We start from the raw sequence: 10,954 nt of genomic DNA, 5'->3' as shown, positions 1-10,954 counted from the left end.
GTCCAAGAATTTTTTAACACTATATTTGACGTTATTCTGCAAATCGTAGACAATGGACGGCGAGTGGTAATCCCTCAATGTCGCCAGATTATCGGAGTAGTAAGTTATTCATTTATGGTAGTCACGTTCGCGGTTGTATATATTATTCATCGGATAATATCGTTCTTTTTTCCTGAGAGGTGAAAAGAAACATTTTCGTTGGTACCCTCGGCTAAAATCTTAACAACAACTTATTTGTCTTATTTGTTAATGCTTATGTCAGTCATATGACGTTTAGCAATCAAAGTCCAAACGTTCAGAATGTTGGTTCGAATGATATCGTTTATAGTAGCGACTTTTGTTCGTCGAAATTAAGCCGGCAAAGAGAGGACTTACAGGATCAAGTTTTAATACTGTGATGAGTAACATTTAATGCCAATCGCTGAAGAGATTCACCGATAACAGGACGGGTTTATAAACAAGAGTGTCCGCCAGTTGTTTTGAATTTTATCACACGTGTCTAAAATTGCTACTGCAATTATTAATAGAAAACGTGCCTCTTGTTTTTGTCACGCAATCAAGGTGATTATTCCCTTGTGTTTTGATAGCCGCTTGTATCAACGCGCTACTGAAAGAACACAACTCGGAAAAGCGCTCAATATTCAAAGCCGTTGATAAATACAACGAGTGTAAGACGGTGAAGGTGATAGCCCGCCAATTTCATCAAGGAAAGTAAAGATTTGAGGAAGAAAGGAGGACAAACTGAGGAAGTCAAGATGGTCTAGCATATCAACCAAGATTGTATTATAAACACTGCGTCGTTTTAACATACACAGCGTCTATTGTAAACGCGATCGCGAACATGAAAATCGCTCTTGTCAAGTGAAACTGGACTATTTTTATCATTGAATCGAACGAATGTCTCCTAAGATAGAGATTCAAGAAGAACTTGGAGAGCAGCGAAAGCATAAACCACATTGAAGTTGGCGTGACCTTTTCGGTATAGAACCCAATGCAACATGGCACCGAAGAAAGCGAAACAAACGGCTTCGCCGCCGTCTCAGATCAAAATCCGTGACTTGTTCATCCAACTGGGACGTCTTATATTACGACTTATCTGCAATTTCTATCTTCTTGTGGTGAGGTACACAGGAGATGGGTTGCACACTATAATTCAAACGATATTCAGCATGATTCTCGAGGTGATCAAAATTCTCCTCGTATTAATAGCTCGCGTGTGGTCAGAAATCTTCTTTGGAGCAGCGCTAATTATAGAGAAGATACTCGCTGCAATTTTACATCTTTTGCTTCTACTTGTGTTAAAAGTAGGGAGTTTTGTCAACCAAACAGCGCGAGGACTTGTTGATCAGGCGGGATATGGTATTTCGTCTGCTGTATTCATTACCATAACTGTGTTCATTTGGTGGTGCACTGTTGCGGCCTTGAAGGAAATTAGTCATGCGATTATGCACTTGCCTGTCCTTCAAAAACCAGACAATCATCATTGATTCTACGAAAGTTTCAGTTACTCTGGAGGAGTTCTTTAGAATACCCTTCCTCTTGAGCTGCGGCAGGCAAAATTCTCGTGGTGCCTTCAGGGCTGGCTCTGAGTCGAAATAGGTTTTGTAATGATAATTTTGATGCATTATAGTAGTTTTTGTTTAATATAGAAATTTTGTTTTTAAGTCCTGATGAGTTGACCGTGATTAAATTAAATTATTCATTCATTCCCCCCCCCCCCCCCCCCGCCCCAGTCATCAGTCAATCACATCACTGTATTCTTTCAAGAGCGTTTTCAGGAAGGATCTTCACGCGAGAAGATCTTCCCTCATACTTGGAGTAATAATGGGAGGGGGACCCTGGCAGCATGTCTTGTGTTGTCTTGCAGTGAAGTTGTTTGTTCTCTACAAAGATTGACATCAGATTTCCAAGAAATTCTTCCAAAGATGGAAACTCAGTTCAGCATCACCTGAAACTTCATCTTGCCGTTGATAATCAACCTAGAATGGGGACCAGGGGCTGACTTGTCCCCAGTCGTCTCTCTTGTCTCGCGTGACGGGGGGGTCACCCTTTGCGCTCCCCGTCACGCGAGACAAGAGAGACGACTGGGGACGAGTCAGGACCAGGGTTGCTTACTATTTACATGGAAAACCTGGAAATTCCAGTCAGAAAATCAAATGGTACGCATCATTCAATTTGGAGTACTTATGAAATTATGGGCTTCTGGTCAAAGTGATGCACTTTTATTGCTCCTTTTGGGATTTACAGCTGATGTTCATACATTTGCATGCTAACAAGCTAAATCACTTTGTATTTATGTCGAAAATTTCCAACAGGGTGGTTTGCATAAATGGTAAGCACCCCAGTTAATAGAGTTGATAAGAATAAATACACTGAATGAATGAATGAATAATGAGATCTTTATTTACCATTGATTTTAAATGAGGTAAATAAGCTGCCTTCATCGGAGTTGCTTCAAATTGCTCCCAAGAAGGGCTAATGCTCAAAACGTAATTTTTTAATTTACCGCAGTGGCTAGCTTTCCTTTATTTATCAACTCAATGGTATTTTTAGTTACCAAATTCTTCACTTTCCCATGGACAGAGCACAGCATTGTTCTAAAAACCAACTTTCTATGCATTCAAATTGATCATGGTTACTGGAGTTTCTTACTGTCACATTAAATGTTGTAAACTTGGAATACTTGTCATTGTTGTGTATGAAAATTAGATATGACTGAATAGCGCCTGTTAAGAGTTCTGATTGGGGATACATCAAGTCAGAATGTGACTAAAATAGCCTGTCAAAATATGGTTGCCATGGCCATGGAAAAATCAAGCCCTAGCAACATTATTTTTATTGAAAGTTTTGCAACATCAAAATGTTCACACATAAGTCTCAGGTAGGGTAAAAAATTTGGCAATCAGTCTGAATACTTTTAATAAGTTATTAGCATGTCAAGTCTGAGCAAGCACATTCAACCCAAAAAAACACGGTTTCAACAGGGTTAAAAGTGTTTCCAGAGAATACCATTTTAGTGTCTCTTTACCAGTTAAATGTAAACTTAAACTTACAGTAGTCTAATTTTTAGTTATTCAACATTTTAATGTTATCATTGCAAGTAGAGGCATAACAAAAGGTTCCACTTAAAGCATGTACATGTATGCTACAGCAATTCTTTTCATTTCCATCACCAAAATAAACATGGTTTAACAAATTGGTTTGTGCAAGGATAACATCTTGCATGTAAAACTAGTATAAAAGTTCCAATTATGTGCTGACCTACAAGTAGATCAGTTCACACAAGAAAAAAAAGAAAGAAAAGAACCACACTTGAACTATCCAGCAAGGCTGCCTTCAACAGCAGCAACAGTTAATGAAACTCCATGCTTGAACAACTCTCTCAACTGTACAAGAAGTTCCAGCACAACAAGACGTTTTGTCTGAGATGTTGAATATTCCTTCAATAAAAACAGAAAAAGTTTATTATTTCAGTATGAAATTTTCAGGATAAATGAGTAAATTCATTTCATAAAAACTCTGTTTTAAGTTACAGTATATATTTTTTCTGGGGGGTGTGTGTGTGTGCTGGCGGGACACTCAGAGGGGGTTGTTGGTCACAGAAGGCATTTAATAAAATGGGTTCTGTCTTAAGGCTCTTGACCTTAGCTGCAACTTGGAGGAGTGGGCTTTCATCTGCAACACCGAAGATTATATTATAGTCGTCCAAATGTTTCAATATTCGCTAAGTTGTATTCGCTGTCGCTAAATTACATTCGCTGTCGCTAAATTGTTCATTCGCTATCGCTAAATTTCATTCGCTATCGCTAAATTACATTCGCTGTCGCTAAATTACATTCGCTATCGCTAAATTGTTCATTCGCCATCGCTAAATTTCATTCGCTGTTGCTAAAACTCATTCGCTATCGCTAAATTACATTCGCTGTTGCTAAAACTCATTCGCTATCGCTAAATTTCATTCGCTGTCGCTAAATTTCATTCGCTGTTGCTAAAACTCATTCGCTATCGCTAAATTTCATTCGCTGTCGCTGAGCGTTTCCATTTCATGGGGTCTCTGTAAGACGCAGACCGGATGATGGCGGATGGCGGATGGCGGACGGCGGATGATAAAATGCGGATAATAAAATGCGGATGGAAAAATGCGGATAATAAAATGCAGATGACAAAAAAATTAAAATAATAAATAAATTGATTGATTAGTCAATTAATCACAAATTTCCCACATTTTTTCTTTATGTATCGTCGGATCCGAAAAAAAGAAAGCACTTTCATCGAAGAAGAAGTACTTTTTGATCGGGATCCATACTTTTCAACTTAACATCGCCACTACAGTCCTTTTTTCCCCCATCTTTATTAGTAACTAACATTTAACAAATAAAACTACACTACTACCACCACAGTACTTGATCGACACACCACCCTACCCTAAATAGTTGTCGATTTTGCACCGAGCGTTTGTACGTGCACGGCACCTGTAGAAAGGTTTGTTAGCGTGTGTAATAGCTCGAGTGAATGAACCGTGCACCTGGATTAACCGATATCTGAGTTGTCGGAAAGCTACGCGGTTTTGGGCCAGCCAACTTTTGTTTGGAAGAGGTGAGTTAAGTTAATGAATTGATTAAACTCAATCGATCTTCAACCTTTTTTAAAAGTCAGGCAATTTTTGTTACACAAACTGCAAGGCTGATACTACGTGAAAGAGTTGACTTTGCGAGACAACAACCCGACAGAAACCGACAAAACAGGGCTGCAACCGTGGACAGCTGTTTCGTTCTTATTGGAACTCGTCAGCACGGTGTAGCAGTTCTATATGAAACCAGCAACAGAGCCAGCTCAAATAAAATGCAACAAAACCCATGTCCTATCAAGTTTCGTACTTTGAACCTGCCCGCTCCCCGAATCACGCGTTGCCACACCACGTGCCTCAGGGAGAAAGCAGACAAAGCATCGAATTCCTGTCTCGCAAAGTCAACTGAATGTAGATGGCCAAGACCATCTCAACATTGAAACGCATGGACAAAACCATGCTTAAAAGGCACAGCATATCGGATCTGTAAAGACCTACGGCCCCCAAAAATTATTTTTTGGGGGCGGTAGGTCTTTTTTTGTGTTCACTGTACATGTATGGTGAAAATGGTGGTCCAGCCCACGATGGTAGGGATTGTTTATGGCTTTTGCGTTTTACAGTCAACCCAGGTCACGCGTGAACGATATTTTTGAAATTTGAACGGAGTTTTGAAATTTACATGTCATTTTAATTAAATATTTCAAGAATAACAATTGTTTCCCAAGTATTTTGAATCTTTTTTTCAGTTAATGCGTCTTTTTCGGAACGATTTCCAGAGAAATGTCCAACATTCCATTCACACGTCGGACATTACAAAGAGAAATTCGAATGTTCATTTCATTCTTGGAAAAACTTTTCACGCGTGACCTGGGTTGAGTGTAATGCATGGGCCGTCGATAAAATCCGGAACATGGAACATTCCGGAACATTCCGGAACATCCCGGAACAAGGAAAAAAAAATTAAGAGACAAAAAAAATAATAATAATAAATTAAACAAAAAAAAATAGGAAATAAAGGAAAAAATGAAAAAAAGTGTGTATATTTATATAAAATGAAACTACATTGTATCCGAAAAAAAAATTCATATAAGAAGAATTACGGAGTAGGTGGAGAGGTGGGACGGTAGTATAAATGGGGTGTTGAACTGACCACACTGGATGAAGGCGCAAGAACTTTCCGCCATTTGCAGCACGTGCTTATCGTCCGCTACGCCAGAAACTGATCAGTTCTGGCTATTTTCAGTGGATTTTATCTTAAAAACAAACAGGCCTAGAGTTATAGGCATAGAGAACAGCTTTGTAAAAGCAAACAATCTACAAGGAACTGCACAACGAAAATGCTGCAAGTATACGCAGGATCTGTGGAAGATCTAATCAGCCAAAAATATAAATGACTCAAATTTCTGCAAGGCTGATCGGACTGCTTAGAAAACCTAACACGACAGCGACATGATAGAGGTTGCCGCATTCTGTTGATTCTCGGTTTGGTCTCATTGAAAATAGCATGGAAGGGCAGAGAAGTTTTCGTGGCTTTCGTTCGAGAAACGGGTCCAAGCTCCCGAACGACCAACAAAGGAGTACAAATACGGAGCGTGAGGCCCTAGGCGAAGACGCGGGGAGCCAGGGAGGGTTTTGGTAAAAAGACTGCGCGAACGACTTTTAGTTCCACTCTGAACATCAGGAAATTGATTCTTTGGTCAGCCGAGCCGGAACTGATCCAATTCTGGCGTAGCGGGCGATAAGCACGTGCTGCAAATGGCGGGAAAGTACTTGCGCCTTCATTCAGTGTGGTAAGTTATAACACCCCATTTATCGTAGGTACTTCATATATCCCCTATTATAATAAGGGATACATGAAGGACATACCATTGAAGTACATACTCCATTTATACTACCCTCCCATCTACTCCGTAGTTCTTCTTATATGAATTTTTTTCGGATACAATGTAATTTCATTTTATGTAAATATACTCACTTTTTTTTCATGTTTTCCTTTATTTTTGTTTAATTTATTATTATTATTTTTTTTTTATCTCAATTTTTTTTTTCGTGTTCCGGGATGTTCCGGGATGTTCCGGAATGTTCCGGAATGTTCCGGGATGTTCCGGAATGTTCCGGAATGTTCCATGTTCCGGGTTTTATCGACGGCCTCATGCATGTTACAAAATTGCGATAGTAGCATTTTAGTTGTAGCTCTGACCAATGTCTTCCGGCTTCTGTCGAGGTAAATCTTATTATCATTGTTTTACACGGCCACTGAAGGCTTAGCTTACCCCTAGACCCGCACGTAGACAGTATATCGTAAGCAAAATAACTTACTTGATTTGCCGGTTAGTTCATTTTTAAACTACATCAAATCTTAACTAATCAAACATTGATTTGTGTTATGAGCTAAAGGTTCTTGTATTGCTTGAAAAGCGAGCGAGATATTTCCGTTAAATCGATTTTAAGCGGCGTAAAAACAGCTTTCAGATGTACCCTCGCCTCAAGTCAAGTTAGAAAAATTTGTTCCGGCTATTTCCTAGTGCAACTTCATAACTTATAACAAACGGTCAAGCCATAGCGTAAGTCTTTCGGCATGAATCAGTACTTAATTTTCACGTAATTTTTACATAATTTTCTAAAAGAAATTGGGCGTAAAAAATTGTTTATTTATTTATTTATTATTTTAATTTTTTTTGTCATCCGCATTTTATTATCCGCATTTTGTCATCCGCATTTTATCATCCGCCATCCGCCATCCGCCATCCGCCATCCGCCATCCGCCGCCATCCGTCTTCGTTTTACAGAGACCCCATTTCATGTGCTAAAAATTAACTCAGGGTCTCCCCACACGGGAAAGTTTGTGGAAAGCCGCTAACCGCAGATTTGCATTCAAAAGCATGTAAGATCTCACGATGGCCGACGAAAAGGTATGGAAATGCTCTTCTTCATTTTAATTTCAGATTTAGTTCGCTTCTAAGCCGTTCCTCAGTGAAAGGCTGGAGCTAGTATACGAAAAGGCTTTCTGTGGGGCTTTGTTTTCAACCGTGCACATGAACTTAAAGTTTGGTTCATGGCATTCAGGCCAATGCAGCGGGACTCTGTAAAACGAGGATACGGGCGGGCGGGCGGACGGCGGATGGCGGATGGCGGATGGCGGATGGCGGATGGCGATCGGATGGCGGATAGCGGATGGCGGATAGCGGATGGGGCTTAAAATAAAAAGAACAAAGAAAATAGGATGTTGATACTGTTAAATTTATTGGTTAATTGTCACCTTCTAAGAAACGCTAGCTTTGGCTATTTTTTTTTAATTTGAATTAATTTATATCCTATTGTCAGTCAAACAGCGAAAACGCTATAGAATGTTTCTTCTCGTTTTTCACCCAAATCAGTCTGAGTTTGCAGTGGGACTCCGTACATTAGTACGACACACGATCCGGCAAAACAACACTTTCACATTCATGAACAGTTACGGGATAATCTGATTAACGGGCAAAGTACTGTGTGAGCTCTTCAGGGTTAGGCATTATAGATTGGAAATCGTGGTTATTGTTCGAACAGACAGATCGATACAAGTTATAAAAGATTATTTTAAGATGTCCAAAGATTTATATGCGTAGGATTTGCGAACGTGTCATTTTCCTCCCAGGAAATCTGCACACAAGCGACGTTTCAAGTACTTTTCCTTTCAAGTTTTGATTTAGAGCAGGGCATGCCTTGAACAATCGTGACGAATTAAAGATAGCGATTTTGTTTGTGGTCCCTCGCTGAACTACGAACATGAACTTCTCGTGCTTGAAAAAATGTCACTTTTCTTCTCTGGGAAAATTTTATGGGTTCCATATTTGGACGCGATTTGCGGTCACGAAAAAGTTACGTTCTGCCAAGATGTCTGATGTAGAGGATGACGAGTTAGAAAAGCCAGAATTCCTCGGTTTGTTCAGCAGTGGAACACCAATTTCAGGTCCGCTTCTTCAGGAGAAAGCGAAACATTTCTCAGCGCAGTTGAACGCGGAGTCGACCGATCGCGAAATCTTCAAAGCATCAACCGGTTGGTTAGACAAGTTTAAAAATCTTTTCACAATTAAATTATGTTTTCTTTGTTTCGTTTCGTTACGTTACTGTCTCATCAATATTCATATTTCGATTATCCGGACTATTTATTCAAGTCCGCCCCAACGAGTCCGGATAATAGAGGCTCGACTGTACCAAGTTCACGGAGAAGACGACCCCTGACAACTAGGGACTGAAGGCCGCCGGCGAAGCAACTGGGGAAAACCAGAAACTGACCGAGAAAACTGAATTTTCAAAAAATAAAAGAGAAAAAACCAAAATCCGCAATGAATATCAAAACCGAAAAGACGCAAAATCCGATCAAAAAAAGTCCCCCTATTGCAAGGCAAACTTCGCTTGTGTGCAAATTGAAAAGGAAGAAAATGACACGCAGATAAATCTTTGGACATCTAAAAATAAACTTTTAATATCTTGTATCGATCTGTCTGTTCGATGTTCGAACAATAACCACGATTTCCAATCTATAATGCCTAACAAGAGCTCATAAAGTACTTTCCCCGTTAATCAGATTATCCCGTAACTGTTCATGAATGTGAAAGTGTTGTTTTGCCGGATGGTGTGTCGTACTAATGTACGGAGTTTCACTGCAAACTCAGACTGATTTGGTTGAAAAACGAGAAGAAACATTCTGTAGCGGTTTCGCTGTTTGACTGACAATAAGATGTAAATTAATTCAAATTAAAAAAAAATAGCCAAAGTTAGCATTTCTTAAAAGGTGACAATTAACCAATAAATTTAACAGTATCAACATCCTACTTTCCTTTTCCTTTTTCTTTTTTCTTTTTTTTTTTTTAAAGCCCCATCCGCCATCCGCCGTTCCCCATCCGCCGTCCGCATCCACCCGTCCGTACCCTCGTTTTACAGAGTCCCGTATTTTCCCTCCTCGACGAAGCACGATGGTACTTTAAGTTCATGTGCACGGTTGAAAACAAAGCCCCACAGAAAGCCTTTTCGTATACTAGCTCCAGCTTTTCACCGAGGAACGGCTTAGAAGCGAACTAAACCTGAAATTAAAATGAAGAAGAGCATTTCCATACCTTTTCGTCGGCCATCGTGAGATCTTACATGCTTTTGAATGCAAATCTGCGGTTAGCGGCTTTCCACAAACTTTCCCGTGTGGGGACACCCTGAGTTAATTTTTAGCGCATGAAATGGAAACGCTCAGCGACAGCAAATGGATTTTAGCGATAGCGAATGAGTTTTAGCAACAGCGAATGAAATTTAGCGACAGCGAATGAAATTTAGCGATAGCGAATGAGTTTTAGCAACAGCGAATGTAATTTAGCCATCGCGAATGAGTTTTAGCAACAGCGAATGTAATTTAGCCATAGCGAATGAGTTTTAGCAACAGCGAATGAAATTTAGCGATAGCGAATGAACAATTTAGCGATAGCGAATGAGTTTTAGCAACAGCGAATGAAATTTAGCGATAGCGAATGAACAATTTAGCGACTGAGCGAATACAACTTAGCGAATATTGAAACATTTGGACGACCATAAAAGATGACATTCCTCAGCAGAGAAATAGCTATGATTGTGGTGCCTACATTTGCCTGTATGCAAGGTGTCTAGCAGGGCTTGGCCCAATGATCCAAGAGGCTTGTATCTCTCCGTTTAGACATTGCATGCTGTTCAGAAGAACCCTGCATAACATACCCGGGGACATAGCTCTGGGGTGTCTCGAAAACGAAGACCTCTAAAACGAAGACCCTAAGACCCTAAGACCCCGAAAACTCGAAAACGAAGACCCCCAAAATTTCCAAGTGTAAGTACAAAAAAATAAAATAACATAAAAATACATAAATTTATACCTCAAGTGAAATTTAATTCCTTCCTGTGGTCCCAGCATGGTTATCCGCCATCTTGAGCTGAGCAACCGCATTTCTTGGAATAATGACCGGAAGTGTGTTTCCTGCTCCACTGGACCGGAAGCGCGTTTTCGAACGTCTCAGTTGCGCTGCTGAGTTTTTGTGTCTACGGCTTCTAGAGAAGCGTAGACACTATGTCATCGGGTTGAGTGAAAGAGTGTAAGAGTGTAAATGCCACAGGAATCCCAAATGCAATCCTATCGAAAGCCGACGCTAATCCTCAACTGACCGAGATCTAAGCATTAAAAACTGCTTTTCAACATTTTCACTTTGTCAATGTCTCGGGTGGAATTGCCCACATAGCAATGCTTAGAAATTTGAACAATGTGTCGGAAATTTTGTGGTGGCGTTATGCTTTACAAAAAGATCCTTTGTAGAGCTGTCACATTTATAAATTACAATAGCTTCATGCATCATGTTCTTGGCTGAGGATGGATCAGAAAATGACCTCGTTGCCTCT

The 10,954-nt window shown here is 40.0% G+C and overlaps 1 long non-coding RNA gene across 1 annotated transcript; it reads right to left on the bottom strand.

The window, feature by feature from the left end:
- Positions 1-2,558: 2,558 nt before the first annotated feature.
- Positions 2,559-10,515, bottom strand: LOC146474705 (uncharacterized). The gene is made up of 2 exons (XR_014866062.1): positions 10,438-10,515; positions 2,559-3,440 (listed from the first exon to the last, which is right to left on the bottom strand). It is a non-coding gene; the product is annotated as an uncharacterized LOC146474705 (long non-coding RNA).
- Positions 10,516-10,954: the final 439 nt, after the last annotated feature.

The sequence above is a fragment of the Pavona decussata genome, unplaced genomic scaffold (genome assembly GCF_977016875.1).
Source record: "Pavona decussata unplaced genomic scaffold, jaPavDecu1.1 SCAFFOLD_87, whole genome shotgun sequence".
In the NCBI taxonomy this organism is placed as follows: domain Eukaryota; kingdom Metazoa; phylum Cnidaria; class Anthozoa; order Scleractinia; family Agariciidae; genus Pavona; species Pavona decussata.
This window is presented reverse-complemented; position numbering and strand designations above follow the sequence as displayed.